The sequence below is a fragment of the Octopus sinensis genome, linkage group LG30 (assembly GCF_006345805.1).
Source record: "Octopus sinensis linkage group LG30, ASM634580v1, whole genome shotgun sequence".
Lineage (NCBI taxonomy): Eukaryota > Metazoa > Mollusca > Cephalopoda > Octopoda > Octopodidae > Octopus > Octopus sinensis.
Genome location: NC_043026.1, coordinates 5,202,161 through 5,219,338, shown reverse-complemented (window position 1 = coordinate 5,219,338; position 17,178 = coordinate 5,202,161). Strand labels below are relative to the sequence as shown.

The following is a 17,178-nucleotide window of genomic DNA, read 5'->3' as shown; positions in this document are numbered from 1 at the left end:
ACTACTCTCGGATCACAACATGATAGAGCTGACCATGTACGGGCCAAAAGAGAGCACGGACATGCAGCCTACAAGAAACCCTCAAAATCTTTCCAGCTTGAACTACCATAAGGCAAACTGGAAACAAATTGAGAAAGAGATCCTCAAACAAAACTCGCCTAAATGTCTCTCCTCGCCAGACATCGACGTGAAACTTCAACAATTCATGTCTGTAATGCAAGCCATATGCTACAAATGTGACCCAGAGAGAAAGGCCACTGTACACAAGAACAAAATCCCCAGAGAGAGGAAAATTTTAATGAGACGGCGTACGAAATTTTCAAATCGCCTAAACAAACAGATTGAAAGCAGTGAAAAGTCCCGCCTAAAAATAAAACTGTTGGAAATCGAAAAATGTCTGCAACTCTCCAATGAAAAAGAAAGAGCAGACAAAGAAGCCTGGGCTATAGAAACCCAGAGCTTTCTACAGGTATGCCAAAGAAACAGCTACAGTGCACTGTAGAATAGGGCCACTCCTCGAAAAGGATGGCACACTTACAGGAAAACCAATGAGGGTAAGTGAAATACTGAATGAGCAATTCAAGAGTGTTTTCACTCCACCCCTTGGGCATCTCCAAATCACCAATCCAACTGACTTTTTTACCACTGCAGATATAAAATCAGAGGCGGCGACGATAGATTACATCGATATAAAGGAAGACGATGTAACCAAGGCTATAGATGAAATGAAAACAGACTCAGCTACTGGCCCCGATGGATTCCCGGCAATCCTCCTAAAAGCATGTAAGAGAGTCCTAGCAAGACCACTACAGTTCCTCTTTCAGAGCTTCCTTGCAGCTGGCAAACTTCCAGGAAAACTGAAGGAAGGTAAAATATGCCCCATTCATAAAGGAGGTAGCAGAGCGGAAGCCAAGAACTATAGACCTATCTCTCTGACCTCACACATCAGCAAGGTCATGGAACGAATAGTCAGAAGGAAGCTGATCACCTTCCTTGAAGAGAATGACTTGCTGCCCGACACCCAACATGGTTTCCGACCAGGGAGAAGCTGTTTAACTCAGCTCCTACAACACTATGACTGGGTGCTGAAACGGCTGCTCAACCACTCAAATGTGGAAGTGATATATCTCGACTTTGCAAAGGCCTTTGATAAAGTCGATCATGGAATGATATGTCACAAACTGCGTGATCTCAACATAGTTGGAAAACTGGGAGAATGGCTTCATGACTTTCTGAAGGATAGAAGTCAGGTGGTAGTAACCAATGGGGCCACCTCCATTAACACACAAATAGTGAGCGGTGTTCCGCAGGGCACTGTTCTGGGACCACTACTGTTCATAATGGCCCTCTCAGACATGCCCTCAGCCACGCAGAGAGCCACGATCACAAGTTATGCAGACGATACAAAAGTTTCACAGGCAATACAGAACCCTGAGGACACTAAACACCTGCAATGTGAGCTGGACGAAATAAACAAGTGGGCTAAAAACAATAGCATGCAGTTCAATGCTGGAAAGTTTCAAGCTTTATACTATCAGCATGCAAAACTGAATGCAATACCCAATGAATACACTGGACCCGGAGGGATTGCAATCCCAGAGGCACAATCAGTGCGTGATCTGGGTATTCACATGAGTGATGACGCGACCTTTCATGTACATGTTGCTAAACTGACAATGAAATGTAGACGGCTGGCTGGATGGATTCTTAGAACCTTTAGAACAAGAGAACAAGAAACCATGATGGTCCTCTGGTAGACACTTGTCCTAAGCCACTTTGACTATTGCTCTCAGCTATGGTCACCATCCAGTGTCAAGTTGATCACAGAACTTGAGGCGATCCAACGAAGCTACACAAAGAAGATAGCCTCTATGCAGAATGTAAGCTACTGGGAAAGACTCAAGAGATTAAAATGATATTCCCTGGAGCGTAGGCGGGAAAGATATGCCATAATATACATCTGGAAGATCCTGGAGGGAAGTGTCCTGAACTTTGGCATCGAGAGTTACGCAAATGCCAGAACTGGGCGCCACTGCGTGGTGCCTAGGACTCCAAACCTGCCATCAAGATGTAGGACAAGATTCTGTGATAGCCTGGGCTTCCGAGGCCCACAGCTCTTCAATATCCTCCCGAAGAACCTGAGAGACCTGCATGGGGTGGATACAGATGTCTTTAAAATGAAGCTGGGTCTCTTCCTGTCAGGTGTCCCAGATGAACCAACTTCACGGCAGGAGGGGCAGATGAGGGCAGCTGCATCGAACTCTCTCATGCACCAAATAGCAGTTGCTAGAAAGCCTCCATGAAGTGAAACCAAGTAGCAACACCAAATGGCGGTGCCCCAGCATGGCCACAGCTCATAGGCTGAAACTAGAATCAATCAATCAATCAATCAAACCATATAAGCACACATGTATATCTATATATACACACACATATATATGTATTTATCCATATATATGTTTATATATGGATACATACACACACACACACCTGTTTGTATATTCTTTACTCTTTTACTTGTTACAATCATTTGACTGTGGCCACGCTGGAGCACCGCGTATTGTCGAGCAAATCGACACCAGGACTTTTTCTTTGTAAGCCCAGTACTTATTCTATCGGTCTCTTTTGCTGAACTGCTATGTTACGTAAACACACCAGCATCAGTTGTCAAGCGATGTTGGGGACACACACACACACACAAACATACACACACATACACATATATATATACATATATACGACGAGCTTCTTTCAGTTTCTGTCTACCAAATCCACTCACATTGCTTTGGTCGGCCTGAGGCTATAGTAGAGGACACTTGCCCAAGGTGCCATGCAGCGGGACTGAACCCGGAACCATGTGGCTGGTAAACAAGCTACTTACCACACTGCCACTCTTACACCTATGTATAATTTTATTCTATTACTTGTTTCAATCTTCTGAATGTGGCCACGCTGGAGCACTGCCTTAAAGGTTCAGAGAAATCGACCCCAGGACATATTCTTTGTAAGCCAAGGACTTGTTCTATCGGTTTCTCTTGGTGAACTGCTAAGTGTGGGGATGTAAATACACCAACATCGGTTGTCAACCGTTTGTGGGGGGATGGGAGGGCAAACAGTGACACACACATACATGAATATATATATATATATATATATATGTGTGTTTGTGTGTGTGTGTATATATATATGTATGTATATGCATATATATATATTTACTGTAACTGTGTGTGTGTGTATGTATTTATGTGTATATATATATATGTTTAATTATATATGTATATATAAGGGTGTATACTTGTGTATATTTATACCCATGTACATGTATGTTTGTGTATGTGTGTCTGTGTGAATGTGTGGATGCACATTTTTAGTGTGTTGCACTCATGATACTAAGATTAAGGTTTCAATTCCTGGATTGGGTGATAGATTGTTTTCTTGAGCAACACTCTTCATTCCACTTCCCCCAATTTATTTGGCTAGTAAAATCAAGGAATCCAACGATGGCCCACCTTCCTCTTCATTGGGGGAAATATATACATGACAGAATAAGGGAAACCGGCCTTATGAGTCGATAATTTGTGCTGTGTGAGTCAATGACTCAGGAAAGCTTTGATACGGTTTCATAATACACACACGCACAGACATATAATTCTTTTACACGTTTCTTTACACATGTAGCTGTGGTCATGCTGGAGCACCACCATGGTCTTGCCGCTTTTCTCAGTCGTTTGCCCCAGCTGTAATCTTGCGATGTCATCTTTGATTTTTTTATTGCCTCTGATAATTTTGTATCGTTAGCATAGCTGGTAACTATGGCTGTCTGAGGGGCCACTGGCATGTCTAAGAGGGCTACAAATACATACATACATATAGACATATATGTATCATCATCATCGTCATCGTCTTTAACGTCTGCTTCCATGCTGGCATGAATTGGACGGTTTGACTGAGGGCTGGCATACCAGAAGGCTGCACCAGGCCCCAATCTCATCTGGCAAAGTTTCTGCAGTTGGATACCATTCCTAATGCCAACCACTCCGAGAGTGAAGTCGGTGCTTTTTATGTGCCACAGGCATCAGGACCACTCAGGCAGTGCTGGCATCAAGCATGTTTGAATGATGCATTTTACGTGCCACCGTCACATACGTATGTAGTATACATGTATGTATGTTTTTTTGTATGTATATAAATATATATATATATATCGGTAAATGTAATATGTGACAATTATTTGGTATACATTCAATATATATATGTATGCACTATATATATATAACCCGTGCTAGCACGGAAAACGGACGTTAAACGATGATGATGTTGATATATATATATATATGTATATATATATGCATGTATTATTTATATATATATATATGTAAATATAAAAACATCCACATACGTATTATATATATTTTATTTCTGTAGTTTCAGCTCAGAGCTGCGGCCATGCTGGAGCGACTGCCGTTTTGCTACACTGTTATTACTGAGTGCCTCCTCCAATATGTGGCACTTGGTAAAGAATGGAGTTTGATGTAGCCACCCTTATTTACACCTCTTGACGTGAGGGAGGTTCATCTGAGACTCTCAACAGGAAGAGGTCCAGCTTTGATTTAAAATCTCCTACATTTACTTTGTGCAAGTTCTTTAGGAGAATATTAAAAAGCTGTGGGCCCCTGAAATCCAGACTGTTGCAGTAACTGGTCCCGAAGTGCGATGGCATTGCTGGGATCTTTGGCACTATGCAGTGTCGTCCTGTTCTGGCATTGGTGTAGCTTTCAATGACAAAATTTATATATATGTATATATATATGTGTGTGTGCGTATTATTTATATATATATATATATATAAATATAAACACACACACACACACACGCGTATTATGTATATGTATACATATATATATATATATGTATTATTTATTTATATATATATACGCACACACACATATGTATGTATGTATATATATGTGTGTGTATATATATATTTCGATTTTGGATTTGGTTTGCAAAATTCTTTATGTGAGTTCGTGTGTTGAAGCACATTCTGTTGTGTCTGGGGAGAGTCATTCACTTTTAGTGCCTTATTATTTAACACACTCACCGGTAAAATTTCCACTTATTTCTTATTTTTATTTTCTAAAATTTTCCTTGCGTCTTGCAACCTTTTCAATAGTCTTGACGCAATCACTCTCCCCAGACACAACAGTTTATATATATATATATATATATATATATATATATATGTATATCTATATGTATGATTGATTGATTGATTGATTGATTGATTCTAGTTTCAGCTTATGAGCTGTGGACATGCTGGGGCACTGCCATTTGGTGTTGCTACTTGGTTTTACTTCACGAAAGCTTTTTAGCAACTGCCATTTGGTGCATGAGAGAGTTCGATGCAGCTGCCCTCATCTGCACCTCCTGCCGTGAAGTTGGTTCATCTGGGACACCTGAGAGGAAGAGATCCAGTTTCATTTTAAAGACATCTGCATCCACCCCATGCAGGTCTCTCAGGTTCTTCGGGAGGATATTGAAGAGCTGTGGGCCACGGAAGCCCAGGCTATCACAGAATCTTGTCCTACATCTTGATGGCAAATTTGGAGTCCTAGGCACCACGCAGTGGCGCCCAGTTCTGGCATTTGCGTAACTCTCGATGCCAAAGTTTAGGACACGTCCCTCCAGGATCTTCCAGATGTATATTATGGCATATCTTTCCCGCCTACGCTTCAAGGAATATAGTTTTAATCTCTTGAGTCTTTCCCAGTAGCTTACATTCTGCATAGAGGCTATCTTCTTCGTGTAGCTGCGTTGGATCGCCTCGAGCTCTGTGATCAACTTGACACTGGATGGTGACCATAACTGAGAGCAGTAGTCAAAGTGGCTTAGGACAAGTGTCCTAAAGAGGATCATCATGGTTTCTTGTTCTCTTGTTATAAAGGTTCTGAGAATCCATCCAGCCAGCCGTCTATATTTTATTGCCAATTTAGCAACATGTACACGAAAGGTTGCGTCGTCACCCATGTAAATACCCAGGTCACGCACTGATTGTGCCTCTGGGATTGCTATTCCTCCGGGTCCAGTGTATTCATTGGGTATTGCATTTAGTTTTGCATGCTGATAGTATAAAGCTTGAAACTTTTCAGCATTGAACTGCATGCTATTCTTTTCAGCCCACTTGTATATTTTGTCCAGCTCACATTGCAGGCGTTTAGTGTCCTCAGGGTTCTGTATTGCCTGTGAAACTTTTGTATCATCTGCATAACTTGTGATCGTATATATATGTATATATATGTATATATATGTATATGTATATATATGTATATATATGTATATGTATATATATGTATATATATGTATATATATGTATATATATGTATATGTATGTATATGTATGTATATGTATATATATATATGTATATGTATATATATATATATATATATGCACACACACGCACATGTATTTGATGGGTAGAGTGAGTGAAAGTATAGCATGAACATTTCATCACTGTAAAGGAATTGTTTCTGCAAACCTTTGGGCAAAAGATGGATGCTCGTATGTTGTTTTCAATTGGAGTCCATCACACATACATATGCATATATACACACACACACACACACATATATATATATATATATATATATATATATATATATATATATATGTAGAAGTGGCTGTTTGGTCAGTAGATTGCTTACCAACCACATGGTTCTGTGTTCAGTCCCACTGCGTGGCACCTTGGGCAAGTGTCTTCTACTATAGCCTCGGGCCGACCAAAGCTTTGTGAGTGAATTTGGTAGACGGAAACTGGAAGAAGCCCGTCGTATATATGTATATATATGTATGTGTGTCTGTGTTTGTCCCCCCACCATTGCTTGACAACCAATGCTGGTGTGTTTATGTCCCCATAACTTAGCGGTTCAGCAAAAGAGACTGATAGAATAAGTACTAGGCTTACAAAGAATAAGTCCTGGGGTCGATTTACTCTACTTGAAGGTGGTGCTCCAGCATGGCCGCAGTCAAAAGACTGAAACAAGTAAACGAGAGAAAAGATATATATATACACACGTATATTAACATATGTGTGAACATAACCATGTAAATATATTTACTTGTATGTGTATGTTGATCTTTTACTGGATCCTGCAGTCATTAAATTGCGGCCAAGCAATTTTTTATATATTTCATATTTTATATATTTTGTATATTATTTTATTTTTATTTGTCTTGGTTTATGTTTTACTCTGTTTGATTTGCCTAATAGTGCTTTTATCTCTAATTTAAATTATTTTATATATATATATATATATATATATATATATATATATGTAGGTCCCGGGTTGATTCGGGGTTAACCACAGTAAATAAGGTACTCAATACATAGAAGAGTAAAATTAATTTATTATATAGAAGGAGCTTCTACAGGACTAGAACTGTTCATTCAAGAGAAATCATCAGGAAGCTAGTTAACAAGAATCTAGTTAACAATTCTTGTTAACTAGCTTCCTGATGATTTCTCTTGAATGAAACAGTTCTAGTCCTGTAGAAGCTCCTTCTAATAATAAATAATATATATATATATATATATATATATATATATATATATACATATATATATATACATATATATATATATATATATACATGTATATATATACATATATATATATATATATATATATATATATATATATATATATACATGTATATACATTCATATATCTCTCTCTATATAAACGGCAGTTTGTCTGTGTGTGTGTCTGTGTGTCTGTTAGGTTGTACCCTCACCCTGACCACGGCTTTCAACCGATTCTGATGAAACTTGACACACACATAGCACAATGTCATAATTCAAAACTAACGCAGCGAAAATTTTGAAAAGTTCCCCCAGTTCTGAAAAAATCGATAAATTCGACATGGGGTCGAGAATCAGAAACACAAACCACAGACTGTCTAGGGGACGCAACTCCACCTTTTTAACTCTCAAAAAAAAATTTACCATCATTTTTTTCCCATTTGTTTGCTATTTTTTGGCTATAACTCTCTAAAAATGCTTTATAGTTATTTCCCTTACAAACCCGAGCAACGCCGGGCGATACTGCTAGTATATATATATATACACACGCACACAATGAAAATAAAAATATTGCAAAGCAAACGTCTTACTTTCCAGTCAAATAAAACACCAGGTTAAGGTAGAAGTATAAATATAGATTAGTGGTACAACAAGGCACCAATGTTTACTGGAAATAGCAGTCAATAGATTTACGACCCTGTAGTAAAGCTTCACTGTGTATATATACTGGAAAAGACGCGTGAAGGCTGGGGACATAAAGACTTCCATCTTAACTCTAGGAAGAACATTAGATAAATGAACAACCCGGAATCGGATAATCTAGTACCTAGGTTTCAGACCCTTTAAATACGTTTGTAAATTTGATTAGTCTTCTTCATTTAGATATACCTGGACAATACTTCAAATGTATATATATATATATATGTGTGTGTGTGTGTGTGTTTGTATATGTATACATATATACTATTGTTTTATTGTTTTCTTTTACTCATTTCAGTCATGCAGCTGTGGTCATGCTGGAGCACCACCATATATATATATATATATATATATATAGACAGATAGACAGACAGACAGACAGAGTTTCTTACTTAAAAGCAATTTCCAAAGTCTTCTCCTTTCTTCCGTGGGGTGGAGGGTGGAGGGTGTATCAGATTTCTTTTCACGCAGTCTTCATGTCTGCCCAGGTTTTGATGGGTGTGGCACATCCCTACACAAACACATTAGCATGCAGGTGGTTGCACACACGCATACATATATACACACACATACACATGAATAGAAATTGCAAGAGGTCAAAATAATAAGCAAAAAAAAAATAAGAGAAAAAGGAAAAAAAACCCCAGTTGTTTTGCATTATTGAATGAAATGCTGAATAGGTCAGGTGAGTTTTATTTGAAAACATGAGATTTAGGCCAGCTACAATGTCACCTGTGTTTATGTCTAAGTAAAAACATACTTAATAATGTGTGTGTGTGTGGGCAGATGTGCTTGGCTACACATTTACTTATACATAAATACAGATATATTTATGACCTTACCCGAAAACAATTGTTTGAAATAAAACTCACCTGATGTTTCTCTATTCAAAAAGATTTAGTCATTTCACTCAATAAACCTATTTTTTAGGTTTATGCGTTTGTTTTCGCAAGATTATCCATGTTTCTGGCCCAGTCAACTGAAAACAGGTAGACACCCTACCACCACCTCAATGGCCAAGAATACCCTTATGGACAGGTGGATCAGAGGCATAAGGACTCCTGAAAACTATGACCAGATGAAAAAAATGTCACCTGATAGCTGCGAGTACCAAAGTTAATTTAAAGGGTCAAATGTTTTAAGTTCAATAAAAAAATATATGGCTCCTTGTCAATGAATGCCATGTATGGAGACTATCTTTAACTAGGTATTTCTCCTGCAGCTGTCTTACCAGAAATATAACATCAATAGTGCTTCTCCCTGGCACAAACCCAAACTGCATCTCATCTAAACTAACTCACTCCCTATTTAGTTGGGCTATGTCCCTCTCCGTGGCTTTCATCACCTGGTCCAACAATTTCATACCTCTGTAATTAGTTTTGTCTAATGCATCACCTTTACCTTTGTAGCAATTGATTATGGTGCTGCAACACCAGTCATTGGGTATGACCCCTTTGCACATCACCTGCTTGACTATACATGTGACTAGACTACAGCCTACACCACCAGATATTTTAAGCATCACAGCAGTGATTCCTAATGAGGCAGGAGCTTTCCCTGCTTCCATACCCTTAATTGCTTTATCTACCAAGGTACTGTCAATTTGAATAGCTGATCCCTCTGTTAGGTCAACATTTGGCACACTTTTTTCCATTCAGGAACCATTTATAGTGGCATCTCCAAGTCTCTCTCTTTGCAGCATCATTAAATGCAAGTGACCCATCATCCATGCAGACACATTTCTCTCTTTTGACATCACAATTCTCTCTCACACACTGTCTTGCAATATGAAACACTTTGAGTCTCTGGTCCACACAAGAAAGAACATTGGCAAATTTTTATTCTTACCTGCTTCCCTTCTGGCTAAGTAAACCTGTCTCCTAGCTTCCCTTCTGGCGATCTGATACAGTTCCCTGCTTCCACCACACTTCCAGTCCTTCCATGCCTGTTTCTTTTTCCTAATGACCATGTCAACTACATTGTTCCACCACCATGCCACCTTAGATCAAGTGGGCCTTTGCATCAGCCACAGATCTGGTCAGTAACCCGCAACAGGTTGTCCCATAGGAACCTTCAGTTGTCCTCCAGAAGTGGTGTCACACTTCTCCTGTCTCTTTTATGCAGTTGTGTATCCCTCATCTGTAGAAGTTGGTAGGCTGCATCTAGAGTCAAGGCTTTACTTCAGAAATAAGTTTGTCATCTGAAAATTTCTTCCCCTTCAAAAAAGATTTCATGGCTGGAAAGAGGTGGAAGTCAGATGGTGCGAGGTCAGGAGAGTAAGGATTTCATAGCCACAGGAGTGTGCTTTCATCTGGGCAACATGTGTTTTGTGAACTGAGTTGTTGTCTTTGAGGAAGCAGACTCCTTTGGTCAGCATGCCATGCTTCTCTGCTTTGATGGCATCCTGCAATTTCTGCGGCAGAGAAGCATGATGTGCCCCATTAATTGTGGAGCCCTTTGCCAGAAAATCCATCATCACTAATCTGTGCTGGTCCAAAAAGATTGAGCATCACCTTGCCTGGTCAGGGCTGGACGCGACCCTTCTTTGGAGGTGATGAGTTATCATACTTCCATTGTTTTGACTGGACTTTAGTCTCAGGACCATAGTGATGGACCCACGCTTCATCCTGTGTGATAGGTCTGCTGAAAAAATCCTCCTCATTTTCTTGACACATTGCCAAAAGGGCCTTGGAACAATTGACCCATTCCTGCTTTTGAAAAGATGTGAGCATCTGGGGAATCCATTGTGCTGATAACATGTACAAATGGTTGTAAATGAGTTTTTTCCCACAGATCCTAAGCTTATCTTCACTTTTTGGGTTAGTTGCCATAAAGTTCTGTGGTGATCCTCCAAAATGGCAGCTTCCACTTTATGGATGGCATCATCATCAATGGCAGAATGTGGTTGTCCAACAGTTTCCACCAATGTCCAGCCCCATTTGAACAGGTGATGCCAGTGCTTGACTATGTTGTATGATGGTGCATCGTCACCATAAGTGCTTCTTTCGTCTCATCAAAAGTCCCATTTGGTGTATGACCTTCCAAGTATAAGAACCTGATCCCTGATCTGCATTCAACTGCCTCCATTATAACAGCTTAGTCCACTTCAGCAGCCGCAAAAGACAAACGAATCCGAGTGGAAAGCTGCAATTTACAATGGGACATGGGGAGACATGTATGATTATACCTGTACAAGTTCCGTTTCCTGCAATAACTGGAAGTGGGTGGGTGAGGGAACATCTTTAATGAACACCCCTCATATTTTTGTTAAGCCTTGTATTTATTCCAGCGATCCCTCCTTCTTTCTCACTCAATCATTATATGTCCTCCTCCCTCTCTCACTCTTTTCTCTCTCATTCTGCTCTCTCTCTCTCTTTCATCTCCTATGTTTAATTTCAGAGGGAGATTTGGATATTATTTCTAACAAGCCGAGTCACAATGCTAATATTTCAATATAATGTGTGATTTAAAGGGATTTGACTGCTATTTCTACAAGAGAAAATATCAATACAACTATATACACAGATATACAAAAAGCGACTCCCTGCCCTCATAAAGAATAGATTTTTTTTTCCTGATTTATGGAGAATGCTAGAAATTTTAAGGGGAGGGGTTTAATCAACATTTACTAAAAGTGATCTAGCTACCAGATAGAGATCCTGTATGACCTCATATATACATGCATTAGAAATTACTCTGTAATTAGAGCTTTAATTGGCTGGTAATTCCAACGAGCCTTCCTACAATGCAGTTAATTTCTTCAGACATAACACAGCATGGTGTGTGATTTTAGGAGATTTGACTGCTATTTCTAGAAGCATATATGTATTAATATAACTATATATGATATATATTATTGTAGTTATAGTATGTGTGTGTGTGTGTGTGTGTGTGTTCATAAGGCAGCGTGTTGGCAGAATCCCTCACACGGCAGAGGAAATGCTTCACACCATTTCGTAGTTTCACATTGTGAGTTCAAATTCTGGTGAGGGTAGCTTTGCATCCAATCGTTCCAGGCTCATGAATTGAGCACAAATCAAGTAATAGGGTCAATGTAATCGATTAGGTGCTCACAATAATTGCAGTCCTTGTGCTAAATGTTAAATGAGAATTATTACATAATTAATAGATGAATAGAAAGATAGAGAAGGAGAGAGTGACAGAGAGAGAGAGAGATGTTACAGTATGTGTATGTGTATAAGCCGGTGAGGTGGAAGAATCGTTCACACGCAGGGTCGATGGAGTCAATTGGCTGCCTCTACTAGAATTCCAGGCCTTGTGCCAACAGACAAAGAATAATCATATATGTGTATGGTAGAAAATGGTGCCTCTGTGGGTGCCCTGGGACTGAATGTCTATACGGATGAGGGTTGCAAGGAAGGTATCTGATCCTAAAATGCTGTGAAGAAGAGCTGATAATAGATAGACAGACACACAGAGAGACAGGTCTGTGATTTAGGGAGACTTGGCTGCTATTTCTTGCTGCAGGTCTAGTGTCCATTAAGCATTGATACATGAGATATTTAAATATTTTTCTTTCTGCTTCTTTCTATATTTTGTCCATGTCGGAATTCTGATTGAAGCATCCCATATAATCACTCATAACAGTTTTGTTTTTTTTCAATTTCCAGGAAATTCTGTTTTAATATTTTGAAATTAAAAAAATGGACAGTCTGGACTTTGTGCTTAAATCCCATCAAAAGACCATTAAATGAATTTATTGAAAGATAATGAAAACATCAATATGTAAGAGTGAGAAACAAACAAGGAGGGTATCAAGTGGTCATGCGATATGCTAAAAATAACAGCTAAATAGCCCTTAAAAAGCACAAAAACTATCTTTTCTTTTCACTTTTGCATAACTGTATCAATTCCTGTGTTTAGAACAAATTTACAAAACTCTTCTAAAAATTCACAAAAAGGAAAAAGTTATGAGGGTTTGTTTGGGGTGATTACATCAAAATTGCTCCCTCTGTCTTCATATACATGTTTGCTAAAGTCTTGCTGTTGTTTCTAGCATATGAAGTGCTGCAGTTAAATGGACCTGTTGTTCATTTGTTGAAAGACAGCCATAGAATTTATAAACTGCAGTTAATTTCAGTAGGTTGGAGGGGCATTTGGCTGCTATTTCTAACAGCTCTAGCCCTCATGTACAATTCAACTGTCACTGGTCACATACATAAATATGTATGAAGTTATGTTAAGACACAATGGTGTTGTTGGAAGGGGATTTGGCTGCTATTTCTAACAGCTCTAACATTCTTTAACCTTTTATACATCATGAATTTAATTTTCTTTTTTTGGTCTTCATGGTTGTGGTGGTGGTGGTGGTGTGTGTGTGTGTGTGTGATATTGTTGGTGTTGTTGTTGCTGTCATGTCATTTCCCCCAAGCTTGTTGATCAAGTCAGTGAATGCCAGCTACAAATTTATTGTTCCACATGTGATTTGGGTGAGGTTTACCTACTTTCTCTAATAGTCCATGCTAGTGGTGGTGGTCATGGTGCCTGTCGGAGGGAGAGGATCGTATTATTGTGGTTATAGCAGTTTAGCCCCAACTCAACCCTGATCCATCAAATCTAGAAGCCAAGACATTCCAGCCATGACATACTATTTAGACTAACTTTACACAGCATCTCGCCAGACAGTGAAAAACATTAAATACCAGTAATACGTTGTTACCATTCTGCTCACGTAATTATTAGGTTTTGGGGCAGTGAGTAAGTTATGGGCACTGCGTTACACTCTCTCACTAATTAATTAGCTTGCATTATGTGCATAAATGTATATATACATACAAACAATCATATATAGGTAAATATATATATATATATATACAAAATAAGAAAATGGAGAAATACATCCAAATCAAATATCAATTTCCAGATAATACCCAATCACATACTTTATTAAACCACCACATAAGAAACTTTAAGGTCAAACATAATAATATAGAACAAAACAGTGTACATAAAGGAGTAATGTGATACAATAAATACAATATGTATAAGAGAATATAAATATAAGTAAATAGCAGTATATTGGATATATGTTATCCCATGGAGGGTTGCATTTACAACCCCTATCTCAATTTGTATATATATATATATACACATATATATATGTACATATATACATATATATATTTATGTAAATAATATAGAATAAACTTGTCCATTCTCGAGCTTTTAACTAAAACATGTGTTCCTTGTTCCTACACCTGTCTTTTGTTTCCTGTGAATTTGAACCATATACCTGTTTGTGTGATTGGATGCGAGACAGACAGTTGGACAGTCTCTCTACAGAAAGAGAGCGTTACTTTTCACTCCCCTCCTCTCTTCTTAAATAGGATCATATTCAGAATAGGCAGAGTGAGTGCACAAAGAAGTAGGAGCATCTGTATAATGAAGGGGTTCAGAAGACTGTACAGGGTGTGTGGATAGAGAGAAGAGAGAGGGGTGATCCCTAAGAGGGTGAGAGATACAGGAGTGTCTAAGGGGACAATGGTACGTCTGTGAGGGCATTGAGAGTGAATGTGTGTGAGGAGGCATATGAGGGAGAGTGGAGGGGCATGAAGTAGGAGGAAAGGAAAGTGTTGAGATAGGGTGGAGGACCAGATTGTATTGGGGGAAGGCATGGGTGTAAAGGGTGTGACTGTATGTATGTGTGTATATGTATATATATATATATTTATATAATACATATACATCATATATATATATATATACACACACACACATATATACCCAACCACAAATCATCATCGTTTAACGTCCATTTTCCATGCTAGCATGGGTTGGACAGTTCAACCAGGGTCTGGGAAGCCAGAAGACTTCACCAGGCCCCAGTCTGATCTGGCAGCGTTTCTACAGCTAGATGCCCTTCCTAAAGCCAACCACTCCGTGTGTGTAGTGGGTGCTTTTTACGTGCCACCGGCACAGGGGCAAGAGGAGGCTGGCAAACGGCCACGATTGGTTGGTGCTTTTACGTGTCACCGACACAAACGCCAGTCAGGCCACGTTCGGACGGTACTTTTAACATGTCACCGGCACAGGTATCTTAACAACAATTTCCATTTGGGGAAATTAATTTATTTGCACAGTAATAGAGAAACTCGAGTTCCCTTTGAAATTACTCTTGTAGTTTGGGCTTTAACTGCCCTCTCTAGCACGTAAGGTGTCCTGTTAAAGGTCACCTCTTTTGTGTATAAATATGTGCACTATTATATATACATCTATAAATATTGGATTCAAATTTTGGCACAAGGCCAGCAGATTCGTGGAATGCTCCAGTTTTGATTGCATCAGTCCCAGTGGCCATCGTCCCTGAATGCGAATCTCCATGGAATTAGAACTCAGAACATAAAGTCAGATGAAAACACTGCTAAGCATTTTGCCTGGTGTACTAACGATTCTGCCAGCTCAGCAGATATACATACATATATACACACACACACACACACATATATATATATATATATGTTTATATATACACGTATATATATATATATATTTATATATATATATACACGTATATATATATATATATATATATATATATACACGTATATATATATACATATATTATATATATATATATATATATATATATATATATACACATATATTTATATATATACTTACCTTTGTATATATACTGACTACATATATCTATACATATACTTAATATGCACATACACACATATATACAGCTACAGATGCATGCACATACTCACCCCTGCATACATACATACATAGATATGCTTACTGACCTACATACATACAGACACACATTCATACATTTATATACACACACATATATACATTGATGAGAGGGATTATATATACATTGGTTTTTCTTAGGTTTTGTTTTCTGAAACAAAGAATGTCTGTTGAAATAGAATATTTTTCAGTAGAAAACAGACATTTTACAAGAAAAAATTGTGAGGAATAATTTGCTATTATATACAGTAACGTATGGAGATATATACACACACACATCCAGATATATAGACACACATACATAGATATATGTATATGGACAGTGTGTGTGTGGTGTATTTAAGGATATTTAATTATCAGTATATCACTCTCTCCAAACCAATTAAAGGGCTCCTATCTGATCCCTTATGGCAGATAAAATGCTAACACAAGAAATGAAAAGAGATGCAGCCAATGTTACCAAATGTGCGGAACTTAGGGATTTAGAAAATATCAAACTTTAAAGATCTTTAGTACACAAAGCTCAGATCAAAATAGAAGAATTCTTGTGATTTAACAGCCATACAGAGCTCTCGGTCATTGGCTCAATACATACATATATACATTCCTATAACAATAGAATCTGACTAGAAGGAGATTTGGCTGTTATTTCTATCAGGGTTAGCTACTCTAAAGCATTCTCCTTCCTTGCTTCGTTCAATGTCCGACACATTAACGATGAAGTCATTCACTGCACAAATAACAGTCCTTTCTTCTAAAGGCACAAGGCCTGACATTTCGTAGGGAAGCGGACGGTCGACTACATCGGCCTCAGTACTCAAATGATACTTGTTTTATTGACCCTGGGAAGATGAAACCAAAGTCGGCCTCGGTGGAATTTGAACTTGGAACGTAGTGACAAGTGAAATACCACTAAGCATTTTGCCCTGTATGCTAACGATTCTTATTAATTATAATAATAATAATAACTATAATGGGCTTATTGTATACGATGTTAGGGTCACTACAACTCATTGGAAAAGGTATGCCTGTATGTGTGTATGTATATGGGTGTGTTTGTAGGTACATGTTTATATGTATATATATGTACATGTGTGTGTGTGTAGCTATATATGTATGTATACAAATTTAAATGTTGAGGATGGGATTTTTCCATATAAAGAAAGAAGGCAAAATAAGT

At 38.3% G+C, this 17,178-nt stretch overlaps 1 protein-coding gene across 1 annotated transcript in view; it reads right to left on the bottom strand.

The window, feature by feature from the left end:
* The window catches only part of LOC118768599 (gastrula zinc finger protein XlCGF7.1-like), a 286,325-nt gene extending 277,590 nt beyond the window's left edge, over positions 1 to 8,735 (bottom strand). The window contains exon 1 of the mRNA XM_036515381.1: positions 8,672 to 8,735. The gene's annotated coding sequence lies outside the window, so the exon portion shown is untranslated. The remainder of the gene's footprint in view (positions 1 to 8,671) is intronic.
* Positions 8,736 to 17,178: the final 8,443 nt, after the last annotated feature.